General features: G+C 38.5%; 1 protein-coding gene across 3 annotated transcripts in view; it reads right to left on the minus strand.

Moving 5' to 3' along the window:
- Window positions 1-16,496, minus strand: part of LOC108700542 (rho guanine nucleotide exchange factor 9) — a 258,564-nt gene that overhangs the window by 165,783 nt on the left and 76,285 nt on the right. The window lies entirely within an intron of this gene.

Genomic DNA, 16,496 nt, shown 5'->3' on the forward strand with positions numbered 1-16,496 from the left:
TTGCACAGTCATTATTCTACAGCTCTTCTAATAGGATAATTTTCTATCAGATACCCCAGCCCTTTATCTGAAACTGCTAGATGCCCAGCAGCATTTTCCACTGGGAGTTGTAGTTCACCAACAGCAGGAAGGCTGCAGACTGGGTATCCCTGATTTATTTATATTCAGTTCCTCCCCTAGGAATCCAGTCCCAAACATTCTAAGGAACTGTCCAGTAAGTATATGCTCTTAAAGCTACAGCCACCAGCAAGATACTCCATTTCCTCTCCATTTCTTTACCTTTCATCCTTGACCTTATTCACAATTTCCATTAACTTCGTACATAAACAGGAGCTGAAGAGTTCCTTTTAATTACACTGTGATAGCTGTAACTGAGTAAAACAAGCAGGTACCCTTTCAAATGCAGTGATGCTTGCACACTGATGGTATATAAGGTGTTGTCAAATTTAGTACAATGTGTATGTAGATATGAGTTTTTTTTATATATTTATTAAAGAGAATGAAGTTCATTGACTAACAAGAAAATTTTACCAAAGCAAAATATATATTGTGCAAGGGAACACCACTGTATTAAAACTGAGGGTACATGGGTAAGCAGAATAATAGCTCAAGTGCATTTTGCACCCAAACCGGTGACTCAAAAGCACACAAAAAGCATCCATGCATAAGGACCGTTATTCCATCTGCAGTACATAGTGCAAAGCTAACTGCTCAGTTGTCATGGGAGAGTATACAGAACCATTTTGCTAATATTAGTTAATGAGCCCCTATTCCATGGAAAGCACTGCACTCCACCACTGTGCAATTGACATTAATCAGAGAAAATGTGATCAGAGAGAGTCACATCCTCAGCATCAAGTCACACTCCAGCGTGTGGTGGAACGTGATGGAATTCAAACAGTGTCTGCAGAGCACAGGGCATTGCACTGAGACGACTTTGAGCCACAGAGATTCTATTCCACTGACCCTTCCACTGCGCTAAGCTGAGATCTCCAATTGCACCAGGGGTAGCTTCTCTTTTGCAGTAAGAGGCGCAGGTGACAAAACCAACCCATGCTAATTGTTACTGTCCTTGTCCTTTAGAAATGGCTCGCCTTGTGCCTTCCCTAAATCTGCCCTACCATCCTCATTTCTGCATAACACATAGGGTCTGTAGATTACAATTTCACTTCTTCTGCATCACACATTATTAACAAACTACTGCCATACAAAGCTATCTATAGGACAGTGCAAGCAGCATCCACTGCCTTGGGCCCCAGCTCTGTGGGGCCCCACACAGCACCAGTAATGTGAAGAGGGAAAAAAGATATATTATGCAGATGTATCTCTTTTATTGAGATGGGCTGCAGCTATGGGATAATGTGCATAGTAGTGGTTTGTATGATATGCAGCATCTGCCTTTTACAAAGTTACATAGTTAGTTACATAGTTAAATTGGGTTGAAAAAAGACAAAGTCCATCAAGTTCAACCCCTCCAAATGAAAACCCAGCATCCATACACACACCCCTCCCTACTTTTAATTAAAATTCTATATACCCATACCTATACTAACTATAGAGTTTAGTATCACAATAGCCTTTGATAATATGTCTGTCCAAAAAATCATCCAAGCCATTCTTAAAGGCATTAACTGAATCAGCCATCACAACATCACCCGGCAGTGCATTCCACAACCTCACTGTCCTGACTGTGAAGAACCCTCTACGTTGCTTCAAATGAAAGTTCTTTGTAGGGAACCTGAACCAGGGGTGAGAAGGCTCAGCTTGAATGCCAGTTTAGGTTGAAGAATTGTGAAGAATTAAATTTTTCCTCTTAGGTACACCTGAAAAACCAGCCAGAAGGTCAGATTGTATAATAGAGAATTGTACCCCACAAAGTTTCTCCAGGACCCCTTGATGCCATAGTTAACACTGATACATGTGACATTTCCCTAATGTTGCACTGAAAGTTGCATGATTGCAAACATAAGTAATTACTTAATGGCTTCATTCGATCTTAGCCAATAGCTAGGTATCCTGGCTGGAGATTTAGGACCTCCTTTTTGTTACATACTTTTTCCTCTCCATTCATTGCGAGGCCATAACAGTTGTAGTGTAATATAATCTCAAAAGGCTACAAAGGTTAACTCCTGGCTAAAGCACTTTAGCTAATTTCCAAGCAGTGAGGCAGGAAAATAACAAAAAAAGCTGATTTACTGTGTGGAAACTTCATTATTAAGGTTGGATTATACGTCTATGAAGTCCAGCCCATCACTAACCCTTCCCCTGCAGTTTTTAGCTCAGTGATGGGCAAGCTGAAACCCTCCAGATGTTGTTAAATTACAGCTCACAGAGAGCTGCTATTAATGGTTGCTGGAAGAGGATACCCATGCCTGTCTATCAGATTATATTTACTTGGAGAAGCAACCGGGCAGTGCTTGCATAATGGTATAAGAAAGGAATAGGAGAAAGAACACACTGAGGCTTGTGGCACACAGCACCTTTGTATGCGCTGCAGAAATTGGAGGTAAAGAATCACCTCTGTTTCTAATATTAAAATTATAGCCAGACAAGGACGGAGTTTCAGCTGTCTTCTATTATGTGAATGGGAAGACATCTGAAAGCTGCTGTTAGTGAGAGCAAGAGCTCAGATTGTTCTAACAGATCAATGGTGATCAGCATGCCCTAAGACACTGGTTCCCAGGTACCCAGGGAAACCCAAGTTCAGTTAAGCTAGGAGTACACTCATTGTGCTGGGACAAATTGGTATAATCTAATTGTTTGGTTACTGGGGCAATGATCAGACCCTCTAGGATTTTCTAAGCTGCCTGATAGATACCTGACCTATTTTTGGCCTGATAATAGGTATCAGTTGGTCAGTTAATTGTAAGGGCTCCATACATGGAGCAATAAGCTGCCTAGTTGGTCAATTTTAAAGTGAGAATTAACTTTTATTTGCACCCCTAGATATTATTGGAACAATGGCAGATCATTTTTTTCAGTAATGTTTTTAGGAAGCCTTGACTAAATGTTCAGAGTACAGTAGGTCTTAAAATGTTTGTCCTAAACCAAGAAACTGAAGAGGGATTGGTATATTTGTTCCATACATTCCATTGAAACGATTTTCCTGCTCAAGCCCAGAGTTCTAGTACATTTTTTTTTTGTAACTAATAGTTTTATTGAAATTTTTCGTCAAAAAAAAATATACAAAGAAGAAAAAACATTCAAAGAAAAGAAAAGAAAAAGAAAACAACAAAAGGAAAAGAAAATGAGTGGGTCAGCAATATATAAAATAAGATGTACGAAAAGGCATAAGAAATACATACATACTTAAGTAGTTATATAAACTTGCCAGTCAGAGTTTACACATGGGGTATAATAGGGTAGCCAACACAATGACCAAAATGAAAAAGCAGACCAAGCAAGAAAACATACAAAACAGGGCTGAGGTCACAGACCAGAGCTCCCCAGCCTGGTTTGGTATTCAGTAATGAACAAATAACTCTACACTTAAGGTATATTCCGTAGGTCCCAAAAAGACCATAGTTCTAGTACATTTAGTCCAATGCTACAAGGTGGTCCCAGGATTGAGTTAATGTACATTAGGCATATTAAACTTGCAGCCACTGGACAGATAGCATTTTTAGAGTTGTAGGGGAAAGAAAGCATACTGTCCCCAGTAGGGCACTTTGCATTCAATAGTGTCTGCCTGCATTATCAATAAGGATTGTATGGTTGTGTCCTGTGTAGTAAATAATTAATGAGCAGCCAATTTATCATTCTCCAGCTCTTGATCACCTACACTTGCCTGTCAGAGGATTCTGGGGAGGGGGGAGGTCACAATTCCACAACAGCTGGAGGACAACAAACTGAAGACCCCAAAACTCAATAAGGCATGGTGGATGGTACTGTGGGGGCCAACCTGCTGTCACACTAGAGGGATCTAATCCAGGACAAGCTGCCTGTTTGTGTTTTATAAATTACAAGATAAAGAAATGCACCAGTCATTCAAATCCAAGGATTATACAGAACAGAAGGATGTCTCCCTTTCTGGGTGACACTTTACATGCTATCACAGATAATGTGCTCTGGTTTTCACAAGTGATATTCAAAGATGGAATGCTATAATAAGTGTGACAAATCACCTCCATGAAATAGTGAAACCGGAGTCAGATTGTAAAAGGATTAAAAAAGCTTACATTTATTTTCCATAATTAAGAACCATGGCCTGATGCGTTTCGTGTCTACCAAGGACAATGTTCAGTCATAGGCTGAACATTGAACATTACATACAGAATATTTAAAAGAAAGGATAGCCAATCCTTCCTTCCCATTGGCTATCCTTTCTTTTAAATATTCTGTATGTAATGTTCAATGTTCAGTCTATGATTAAGTGTCCTTGGTAGACATGAAACGCATCAGGTCATGGTTCTTAATTATGGAAAATAAAATGCTTTTTTAATCCTTTTACAATCTGACTCCAGTTTCACTATTTCATGGGTCCAGGCTTGTGCCAGCCGCTTTTCAAGTTTCCTGCTATCTGCTCCTCTTGCTGAAGGCTGGGGCGTGTGCACCTGGGCCCACCATGTACAGCGGTAAAATCATTTAACACATTTGGACTTAGCATATACAGGTTATATATCAGTGTAATGTCTAACGATTTGTACACTTGTGGATTGTTCATATGAATGCCTATAGACAGACCATGGATTAAAAGGATTAAAAAAGCATTTTATTTTCCATAATTAAGAACCATGACCTGATGCGTTTCGTGTCTACCAAGGATAATGTTCAGTCATAGGCTGAACATTGAACATTACATACAGAATATTTAAAAGAAAGGATAGCCAATCCTTCCTTCCCATTGGCTATCCTTTCTTTTAAATATTCTGTATGTAATGTTCAATGTTCAGTCTATGATTAAGTGTCCTTGGTAGACATGAAACGCATCAGGTCATGGTTCTTAATTATGGAAAATAAAATGCTTTTTTAATCCTTTTACAATCTGACTCCAGTTTCACTATTTCATGGGTCCAGGCTTGTGCCAGCCGCTTTTCAAGTTTCCTGCTATCTGCTCCTCTTGCTGAAGGCTGGGGCGTGTGCACCTGGGCCCACCATGTACAGCGGTAAAATCATTTAACACATTTGGACTTAGCATATACAGGTTATATATCAGTGTAATGTCTAACGATTTGTACACTTGTGGATTGTTCATATGAATGCCTATAGACAGACCATGGCTCTTAAATGGATGGTACATGTTCTGCCCTCTTGTATGACATTCAGATTGTGAGAGCAAGGAGAGCAAGGTGAATTGTTGGCAAAAAAAACATGGTGCTTTGCAGCTTGTCCCTAAATAGTAAAATAATCATGTCACCTTTCTTAAACTATAAGCTGTTTGTTCCTGATTTTGGATAACAAGCTGGACACACTATCTATTTCTCAATGTTGGATTAACACTTTCCAGCAGCAACAGACAAAACAGAGCACTTATGGCAAAGAGTACATATAAACATATGGAGGACTGGTGCAACCGCTACCCATGTTACTAGTTAACCCCCCCCCCATAATTATTAATGAATTATTAAGGGTTTTTCCTCTTTATATAATTAGGCCATTATGTTGGTTTTGTCTGCAAGCATCTCTCTACTGGGAAACAGGCTCTGGGGATCCCGTGGACATAGTCCCAGATGTATGGCAAGACTGAGCACAGGTCCTGAAAGATTACATGGCTATTACAGCAGGATGGTGGCCATTGGTGCTGACTGAAAGTGTGAAAGGGCTGGAAAATCCTTCTGACGTGCTGCACACACACAAATTCAATGCACCAACGATCAATGAAAGACATCTCATTCCATACATTTTCTGGCTTTCCTTACTCAAAGAGTTAATATGCAACTGCAGAACTGTTGTACCTTCTGTGTGATAAAATTAGGCAGAATTGCAGCTAAATCAAACTATTACATATAGAAATGGGGACAGTATTCTATATTCTATATATTATTATTATTATTATATAATTTCTTCTTTTAAACCATACTGTATTCTCCTTTCATAGGGTGATTTTAATGGTGTGGAAAACATCCATGTTCCTCTATGTTTAAAAATTCAGCTACAGTTGAACATTGATTTTAAATTCCAAGTGTTAATGTGTTTCACTCTGTTTTTAATAACACAAAAGCATTAAATTAGTGGGACAAAGTGGCTTCTCTTCCACTGCAATCCATTGCTTTTTAGTGGGCCAGACAGTAGGTGCCAGGGCAGCGGTACTTTTATATATTGCCCTAATGTAATGAGTTCTGTCCTTTCTAAAGTTTACCAGTTTTGGCAAAAACAATGGGAGTGAAAGCTGAAGGCAAATTTTATCAGTTCAAATGTTTTACTGGTTGTGGTTCACGCAGACACCAATTTAAAGAATCATACTCTTTTATGGTGTTTTGATGCCCAGCTGGATGAGATTAAGCACAGGGGCAACAAAATGTACCATGTGCCATTTCCCTAAAATGGGGCAAAGGAGGGGTAGGCATCCAAGCTTTATCTGGGTGATTCAGTAATAATGAAAGAAATAAACATTTCAGGGAATGTATCCTAATTTTGAAATTAAATTGTTGTAATTATTAATATATAACAAGGAAATTCAGCAGAATGAATCTAAGCATAATAGCAGCTGTACCTAACTTATAGAATTATTCACATTTAGAATGATTTGCATTTTTAGTGAGTCTCGCTCCAAAGTGTAATGGAAAATAATATCTATGGGTAAAAAAACAAGTGGCGATTGTTCACCGTGACTTTTTAAAAACCGTGATTGCAGCGACAGATCTTGGTGACTCAACAACAATAGGTAACTGACGGAAGTACATGTGCAAAATTCTTAAATGGACGCAAAATAGAGCGTGCATTTAAGGCCATTCTGAAAGGTACTTGCTCCCATATATGCTCAATGCTAACAATGCAGCAGGAAAATTCTACATCCCTCCACACAGTCAGTTCTGATGAATTACTCACAAGGATTCCCTAGGCAAGATGAGCCAAAAACATATTCTGACCATATTCTGAGGCGAGTCAACAGCAATATAGCTGTCCAGCCAAAAAAAAAATTATCGTGGGGTCCAGCACACATAACTTCTCCTGCACGGGAATATCCCTCCCCCTTGTAGTTTGGGCCCCCACAACCATGGGGTCTGCTTCCTCCACAGTTGGGGGGGGGGCATTGCTAGTGCAAAGAGCATAAAACTCTCTCTACACAAAAAGATACGAAATTCTGATTTAAAAATTGGAATTTCAGCTCTTGAAGTTACCAGGAGTGGCTTTTTGATGCCTGTGTTAAATGCCCCCCTTCTGTTCAAGTCGATTCAGTAGACATTAATAGGGGTGCTATATTTATTTTGGTAAGTGCTTCTACATTAAAATAATTAAAATATTAAATAAACCTAATAGGATTGTTTTACTTCCAATAAGGATTAATTATATCTTAGTTGGATCAAGTACAAGCTGCCATTTTATTACCACAAAGAAAATTGATTAAAATGGAGTCTTTGGAGTCTAATTCGGAGCTCTCTAGCTGTATTTATTTTGTTTCTGCTATCTACACCAATGGCCTTATTTAAAAGATGCAATCTATCAGTGTTCCAAAAGAGGCACACATTCTTTATATTTGCTCTCCTACTAAAGCTGTGGGGACTAGTACCTGTTTAAAGGATAAGTAAACCTTTAAAATAAGTGGAAGTAAAATTGATGAGAGTGCTATTTTAAGAATTTTTGCAATTTACATTCATTATTTATTTTGTTTTTATTAAGGGATACATGTACTGTTAATATGAATGAATTTTGTTACAGCAGTGCCACCTGCTGGTCAGTTTCCCACCAGTCTGACCACCAAGTAGTCAAGGAAGTTGTCATGAGAAAGAGGCTGCTCTGATGTTCTTCTGCTTAAGAAAGATTTGAGAAAGGTTTGTATTTTTTTCCCTAAGCAAAAGAACATTAAAGCAGCCTCTTTCTTTCTCCTGAAAACTTCCTTGTCTATTAGATGATCAGACTGGTGGGAAACTGACCAGCAGGTTGCGCTGTTGTAACAATATTCATTCATATTAACAGTACATGTATCCTTTAATATCTTGAAATAAAACGAAAATAAATAATGAATGTAAAATACAAAAGTGCTTAGAATAGCACTCTCGTCAATTTTAAATTCACTTATTTAAAAGGTTTACTTATCTTTTAAGCACTCCTATTTTACAATGGAATGGCATGCCACTTTGTCTGTGTATGTGACATGCCAAGAGAAATTATAGTTACAAATGCTGTTTAAGGACGGATTTAAAACATGCCAGCTGAAATAAATATCTAATAGAAGGAAGAAAATAAGAATGTGGTGGAAATGCCCCTTCCTAGCACTGACGTGACCAGAATTTTTAGGTAATGAATTTTTTAAATTAAGGCTTTGGGACTCGTAAAATAGCCGCATGCGTCAAACATTAGTAAAACTTGCCAATAACAGCTGCCAACTTGGACAGCCTATTGGACTTTGACTAGACACTTTCATATCAAGGGACATAACGTTAGTCAACTAAAATGGATGACTCTGGAGCAAATAAAAATGCCCAGTAGGGGTGGAGATATTAAAAAAATCCTGACCCAAAAGGAGGCCTATTGGATTAAAAAGATGAATACGATGGCCCCAATAGGAATGAATGACCACTGGAGTATTACACCATTCTTGGGATAACAAATTTTGTAATTTCCTCCACAGATACTGAAAGGATGTCCAGTATAGAATAGCAATTTACTAGAGACTAGCTAATGGTAAGACAAGCAAAGTTATTATAAGAAATAATATACATGTAATTCTCTAAGTGAATCTGTGGTAGGCTCAGACGTGAAGCAGTACCATGTGTTTGTATATATTAATAATGTATGAATTTTATTGATTTTTATTACAGTTTGTAGAAATTGTGCTGTGATCTCTGACTATGGTTGAAAAAGTTAAAAAGAAAATACAGATAATATGGACTGGGACAATTCTCACATTGGACACAAAGTAAGGCACGTTTTTTATCTAACAACCATTTAAGCCAAGAACAAGGACTGAAGGGTTAACAAACTACACACTTGGTAATTGGTTGGCGGGTCAACAACTGTGGTGTTATAAAATGTTTTCTACGCTATCTGATGTTCACACTTGAGAAAGGGCCAGGTGCCCGAAACATGTTGTGTGGCAATGGAATAAAAGTCTAATTGCAGTTAATCTGCGTTTGTGAGTGTTTCCAAACTTTGTTACAAAGTGAATCTATAAGGGATGCCAGAGGCGGAGCATCCAAGGAACCACCACAGGAATCGTCTGAATTTAACGCTAATCAGTGTAAAAAGCCTTTTTGTGTTGAACTTTGTATAGAGCTGTCTGCCTGCACGTAAGCTTTTGATTGGATGAGTGCTCTGAGTGCCTGCCCCCATGCAGTTTTCATTTTAGCCGGCGGAAGGCAGATCAGGAGATTAGTTGCCCTGAAGAAGAGGAGATTTGTCGCCTGGCGACTAATCTCCCTGAATCTGCCCTTGTGGCCAGACCCTAATATACCGTGTCACCATTAAGGAGGAAATGTAATAAAATTCCCAAAGAGAACAAATATGCAAATAAAAATTTTCATGTTGCAATGTAATATTCTTTGTTAGGTTTTCTATTGCATTGCGAATCTTAATTGTGCATTGCAACCCTTTAACACCTGTTTGAAGGCGACGTAAACTTTTGGAGCAAACACAACTTTTCATTAAGAAGTTTTATTACATGCACTGCGCACTATAAAACTAAACAATTCTCAATTGCTACCCTACTGTTGCATGAGGGGCAAAGGCAACATTTTTTTGCAAACATTTATTTGCATTGTGAACGATTTTTGCGTTAGCAAGCAATATTACATTTCCCCATTAATATTATTTCAAAGCAACCCTAATGTTGAGAATATTATATATGGATTCAGTAATACCTAGGTATATAGTGTGTTTACTTAGACAGAGACTATACAGCATAAACTTATGGCTTGCTCATACTGGTGATATATGCACCAACTGAAGCAATATCAGATGCATAACATGCAAATGTTGCTGAGCTACAAATACCAGCATTCTTCAGCATTTTCTATTTAAACATGATGATGATGGTGCATGGAATGTATGCAGGATTGCTGGGGCAGCTGCAACTGTGCACTTCTGCCTTGTTACAGCATAATGGAATGCAGAAAGCAGCTGAACCTTCCTGACGGAATGCAAAGTGGGATGCAGCAGTGCGTCTGCGCCTTGCTCTGGTTTTTCTGTTGCTCCCAGGCAGAATGGAATACAGAATGCCCATGTTGTTCTTCTCTTTAACTGCCTTGTCCAATGGAATGAAAAGTAGAATCTACCTGTAGCTACATTGTATATCTCCCCCCCCCCACACACACACACTGTACCAGAAATCTCCTCCAAATCACAAATTGCAGGTGTTCTAGAGTCTGATTTAGAGTACCCTGTTGGATGATATAACTACTATACGACACAACACATTTCTGGTGGATGAAAAGGGCAGATATGGACACATATAAATGCATTGTATTTGCTAGGGGGAACAGTCTTCGGGTTTCCTATGGAATTCTGGTATTTCTCAGCAGAGCTCACAATTTTATTTGCACTATTTGTTCTTATGATCCCATTTGCAATTCAGTTTCTTCTCTGATTTTATTATGCCACCTTTTTAAGATATTAGTTGCTATATAAACATGCCAGGTGCTGCAGAGAAATTTACAATCCTAGAAATGGGGGGGGGGGGCAGTCAATTATTAGTTGTAAATACTGGAGCCCCTAGTTTATTGCATATTTATTCTTCTGGATATAATTTCACTACCCACACTAAGAACAATACAGCTCTTTGTTAACCAGGATGTCTTCTAAACTATATGAAATTTCAGCTATTGAGCAAGGTCATATTGCAGAGTTGTTACGGAAGATTTTCCCATGCATGCTTATGAGTGAAAGTGGCACCATTTGGATATGGCACTTCTTTGCCAGTTGAAAAATTTAAGCTCTGGAGAGTGCCTTGAAAGGCATCCGTTTTCATTAACTTCATTGTATTCTACACAACTCAGTCTATCTGATGTTTAAACAACCAATATAACTTGTCCCCTTTGCTACACAGCAGCATATTATATACTGTAAATGATAGTACAGTTTCTGAAGGAAACCCAGTTTGTTCCCAGTGGCGTAGCTAGAGTCGTGTGAGCCAGGGCAGTGTTGGACTGGCTGGTGGGACACCAGGAAAACTATAACCCCCAGACAGCTATCCTGGGAGCTGTAGTTTTGCAGCGGCTGGATCACTGTAATCTGAAGCAGTAATCTGAAGCATAGAATGCCACACATTAAAGCATTCAAATAGACACATCATCTTTCTACTACACTGGCAATTTTTTATTCTGATTATAAGTATTTTCTTGTAATTAAAGATTTAAATTTTTAGGAGCCGCATGTTATAGTATTATCCACTTCAGTCTGAAGGGCCCCTTTTGTTGCAGGATTTGTGCTCTGCGTTTGATGTATAAACATTGTTTGAGATGCGGTGATGTCACATTTGTCTTTATAGATTTTAACCTCTTGCATTCACAACCTGAAGCCAACAGCACAGGCAGAAACTGCACATAGCAACACACACACACAAGCTTTTATACATTAGCACTTGTGCCTCTACAGTGTGTCTGTGTAAGACCAGATAACACCAGAAATTATACCCTTGAGCCTGTCACATGATACTTGACCTAGAACTCTCAGTGGATGCTGGGTGTTATACTCATGCTGTTCATGGCATACTTTTTAAGGCATTGTCCTGTGTTCTTAAAAGAAAACAATACCTTGTTTTGGAGAACACTTGGCTAAATTATGAAGTTACTGTATAATTCGTAAGGGTTTTTTTTACAGTGAGAGCTATGAAGATGTAGAATTCTCTTCCTGAATCAGTCGTACAGGCTGATACATTACATAGCTTTAAAAAGGGGTTGGACGGCTCTTTAGCAAGTGAAGGAATACAGGGTTATGGGGGATAATACATAATACAACTTGATCCAGGGACTGGTTCGATTACCATCTTGGAGTCAGGAAGGAATTTTTCCCCCTCTGAGGCAAATTGGAGAGGCTTCAAATGGGGTTTTTTTGCCTTCCTCTATATCAACTAGCAGTTAGACAGGCTAACGGAAAGGAAATAGTTGTTGACTTCAGAAGACCACGTGGTGATCACTCGCCACTGTACATTGATGGTTCTCCGGTGGAAATCGTCAAGAGTACTTAATTACTTGGAGTACACCTCGAGGAAAACCTCTACTGGACCCTTAACACCAGCTCTATAGTAAAGAAGGCACAGCAACGTCTCTACTTTCTGCGAAAGCTGAAGAAAGCCCAACTTCCACCATCTATCCTCACTATCTTTTACAGAGGATCTATTGAAAGCATCTTATGCAGCTGCATCACTACCTGGTACGGACACTGTTCTGTATCGGATCGCAAGATCCTGCAGCAGGTGGTGAGGATAGCGGAAAAGATCATTGAGGTCTCGCTTCCCGCCATCATGGTTATTTACAACACCCGCTGTTTCCAAAAGGCTACCAGCATTGTCAGGGATGGCACCCACCCTGCACACAATCTCCCATCCTGCCATCCGGTAAAAGATACTAGGGCACGAACTTCCAGAATGTGCAACAGTTTTTTTCCACAAGCCATCAGGCATCTCAACTCGCAAGGACTGAACTGAATATATTAACAAGAACTGAAAAAAAAAAAAACCTCACAAATGTATGTCTTCCTCGCCCAGCAGGCCCATATATTGTTCACCTCAAGAATAAAAAATAAAAAAAATAATAATAATATATATATATATATATATAACCAAAGGAATGGTGCACTCCGTAGACAAAATTAATACCTGGGTGTCAGCATGGGAAATAAGCAGTGAAAAAGGATTGCGGCACTCACAGGGTTTTAGTGAAAAAACAAAAAATGTTTTATTATTAAGCCTCAACGTTTCGATCCCCCACAGGGATCTTCGTCAGGAGCAAAAACAAACAAACATATATATATATATATATATATATATATATATATATATATATATATATATATACTTGAAGAGAAATATAAATATACGCACTTGAAAAAAACTCTTATAGCCTTATTTGTAGCACCATGGGTTCCGAAGAAACGTTATTTTGATTCTACTATGTACTACTATATTACTGTATATGGCTGAAATGACAATAAAATCCACTTGACTTGACTACAGTATATATAGATTTAAAAGGTGGAACTTGATGGATGTGTGTCTTTTTTCAACCTAACTTACTATGTTAGTATGTTACTACAATGTTTGCTCCCACTATTGCTTAATTTGCAGTTAAATGCAATTGGGAGATGTAGTGTTGCCATAATGCCTGCCTCAGTTGGAAAACACTTCTTAGACTATATAGGCTATTTCCAATTTAAAGTTTGCAGATTTTAGGCCTTACTCCCCTATTTTTAAAACCACAAGCCACATTCTCAGTATATTGATTTCATGGAAACTCAGGCCCTTTTTTGTTCCAAAAGGACAGTTGGGAGGTATAAAACTGTGATGATAGCACACTTAGGGGGTTATTTATTTGAGTCCATTTTTTCTGGACGGACTTTTAAAGGGAAAAAACGAAAAAAAATTGTAGAAAAAAAAACTTGAATTGTTCGAGATTTATTAAACCCAGATGGTGTTAAAAGTCCAAATAAAAAAGTCCAAATAAAAAAGTACTCCAACTCAGACCTGCCTAGTTCATGTAGACGTTAATGGCAGATGTTCCGTTTTTAAAGATATCTGCGTTGGGTTTCATTCAATTAGATTTAGTGGTTTTGCGTGTCAAATTCGAAAAAATTTAAGGTTTCAGGCGTCAAATCCAAAAAAAGTTAACGTTTTCGAGGCAGATCCGAAAATTGCACGATTTGGATTTTTTAAAGATTTTCGTCGAGTCTTTTGCCACACAAAAAATTTCTGTGAAAATGTATTAAGGTTGGATTGGTTGGAGTGGTTTTCATAAAATAGTGAGAAAATTCTGATTTTGATAATTAACCCCCTTAATGCTTTATTCTTGTGCCTTTAGAACTACCTTTTGTTTCTACAGATCTGCATTACAAAAAGTGCCATTTACTTATAATAACTGGAAAGCTATTGAATGTTAAAGTGGTGGTTAACTTTTAGTATGTTATAAAATGGTCAATTCTAAGCTTTTCAATTTGTCTTTTTTTTTTAGGGGTGACCCCCATCTAAAAACAAACAAATGCTTTTTAGGGCTATACATTTATTGGTATTGCTACTTTTTATTACTGAACATTTTATTCAGGCCATCTCCTATTCATATTTCATCATTTTATTCAAATCTATGCATGGTTGCTAGGGTAATTTGGACTCTAGCAACCAGATTACAGAAATTGCAAACTGGAGAGCTGCTGAATAAAAAGCTAAATAATTCAAAAAACCTCAAATAATAAATGAAGACCAATTGCAAATTGACTCAGAATAACCCTCTCTACATCATCAAGCTAACTCGAAGGTGATCAATCCCTTTAATATGAATGCAGGTGATCAGAAGTGCAGGGAGCAGGTGTTGCACACCTACTACTAATAATAGCACAACCATACACGTTCAGGCTATTGTGCACTGGGCTAATATACGTAGCAGTATTGAGTATATCAATGAAATAGCCAAAGGTTAATGAGTCCCTCTTTCTACATTAACAAGAGTCAAAAACACATTTATTTTCTCTAAAACTGCTTTCTAGTGCTTAGTGCAGCTCTAGATTATCATCAATGGTCATGTTAACAAATTACACAGGATACAATATAATTATTAACATAATAAGGCAAGGCATGAAAAGCTCAATAATAGCTGTGTTACAAAAAAAGAAGCAATTTACATCAGGAAATAGCAATTATTCCAGTCTCATTAAAACACAGGCCACTATGAAAATATAACACACAAAAAGTGCATATTATTAATGCGCATTTTCAATAATAATCTAATAAAGTTAACCTCTGCCTGCCCTGTAAAGGACACAGTGAAAGCGTATATCAGGGGACCAGCTCTCCATCAATATGCCATACGCAGTTTCAAAGGCCTGGCCTTGTCAGTATGGCTTATGATGTAAGAGGGCAGGTGTTTCCTGCTAAATATTACAAGCTGAGTTTGTTTTCATAATCTGTAGTAATCCTAGTCAATGGGAAAATTACCCCATACATTAAAGGCCTCTCCTAGCCCAGAATTTGTCAGTGGAACTGGTGTCTATTAATACACTAATTCAGTTCATCAGCGAGTCACTTGTGCAGCAGAAGTTGGGATACCATTTTGGATGCAGCCTACTCCACCTATTTTCCCACTTCATCCACCCATTTTTCTACCTCTGACCCAAAAGCAGGTATTATGAGAGAGAGAAATGTAGCAACCCTGCCATTAGATCATTGCCCCGTCATGTCTGTAATATCTGCTGGCAAAGGTGGCAACCCTGTCAGTGACATAAATATTCATTAAGACTGTAGTGGATACTTCCTGAATCTTTTTCATACACAGCTCTTACATTTTCTTAAGATTGAAAAGGTTTATTAGTGTGCCACCTCAGCCTAACTGGTTTCCTACTGCAAATTACTCAAGCATGCTGTTTGCCAGTAGTGTATTGCAAACAGGGTCGGACTAGAGCCTTTGGGACCCACTGGGGCTGCAAAAGGATTGGCCCTCCTGGCAGTCCTGTGGCCCCCACCCGACCTCTAATTCCCATCTCTGACGCACGCATGCGCGATGGCATTGCACCACACATGTGCCAATGCCACTGCGGGGCAGGATCTGGTCTTTGTGGGGCAGGCGGGGGAACGGGTTTTTCCGCGGTGTCCCACAAGCCCAGTCCGACCCTGATTGCACGTGTCTGACTCATGCTGGCATCAGACAATTGAGAAGTCTGTTAGTGGCTCACAACATCAATGTGTTGGTTGCAGTTGGAAAAAATAATACTAAGATTCAGGTCTAGTGCTAAACGTAGCAGATTCTTAGCATCACCAGATTCTTGGTTTTCTTAAAGGCATGTGCCTGTGCCTGGAGCCATTGCCACATTTGCAGATATAAAGAATGTTTTTTTGTGCCAAAATGCATACTCAAGTGTTTCCTCTCCAAAATCTGCTATTTATTAGAAATTTAAAAAATAATATATTTAATTAAATTTTAATTTAAATTTTATGAATAGATTTTACCAGTTTGTGCATTCTGACACACAGTGGAGCATGCAGAAAAATCTTGACAAAATATAGCGTTGCTGTTCCAGACATCATTAAAGCGTCCCTTTCAGCATTATTCGGGCAATGACATGGGTCAGATTCTCGCTGAATTGAAATGCATGCATCAGAATGACCAAACTGAGGTGCTATTGCCAGCAATTTAAACTGTCGCAGATAAATAATTCAAATTGCGTAATCACTCTTAAACCCTCTGAGGGTATTTTCA

This window comes from Xenopus laevis, chromosome 8S (genome assembly GCF_017654675.1).
Source record: "Xenopus laevis strain J_2021 chromosome 8S, Xenopus_laevis_v10.1, whole genome shotgun sequence".
In the NCBI taxonomy this organism is placed as follows: Eukaryota; Metazoa; Chordata; class Amphibia; order Anura; family Pipidae; genus Xenopus; species Xenopus laevis.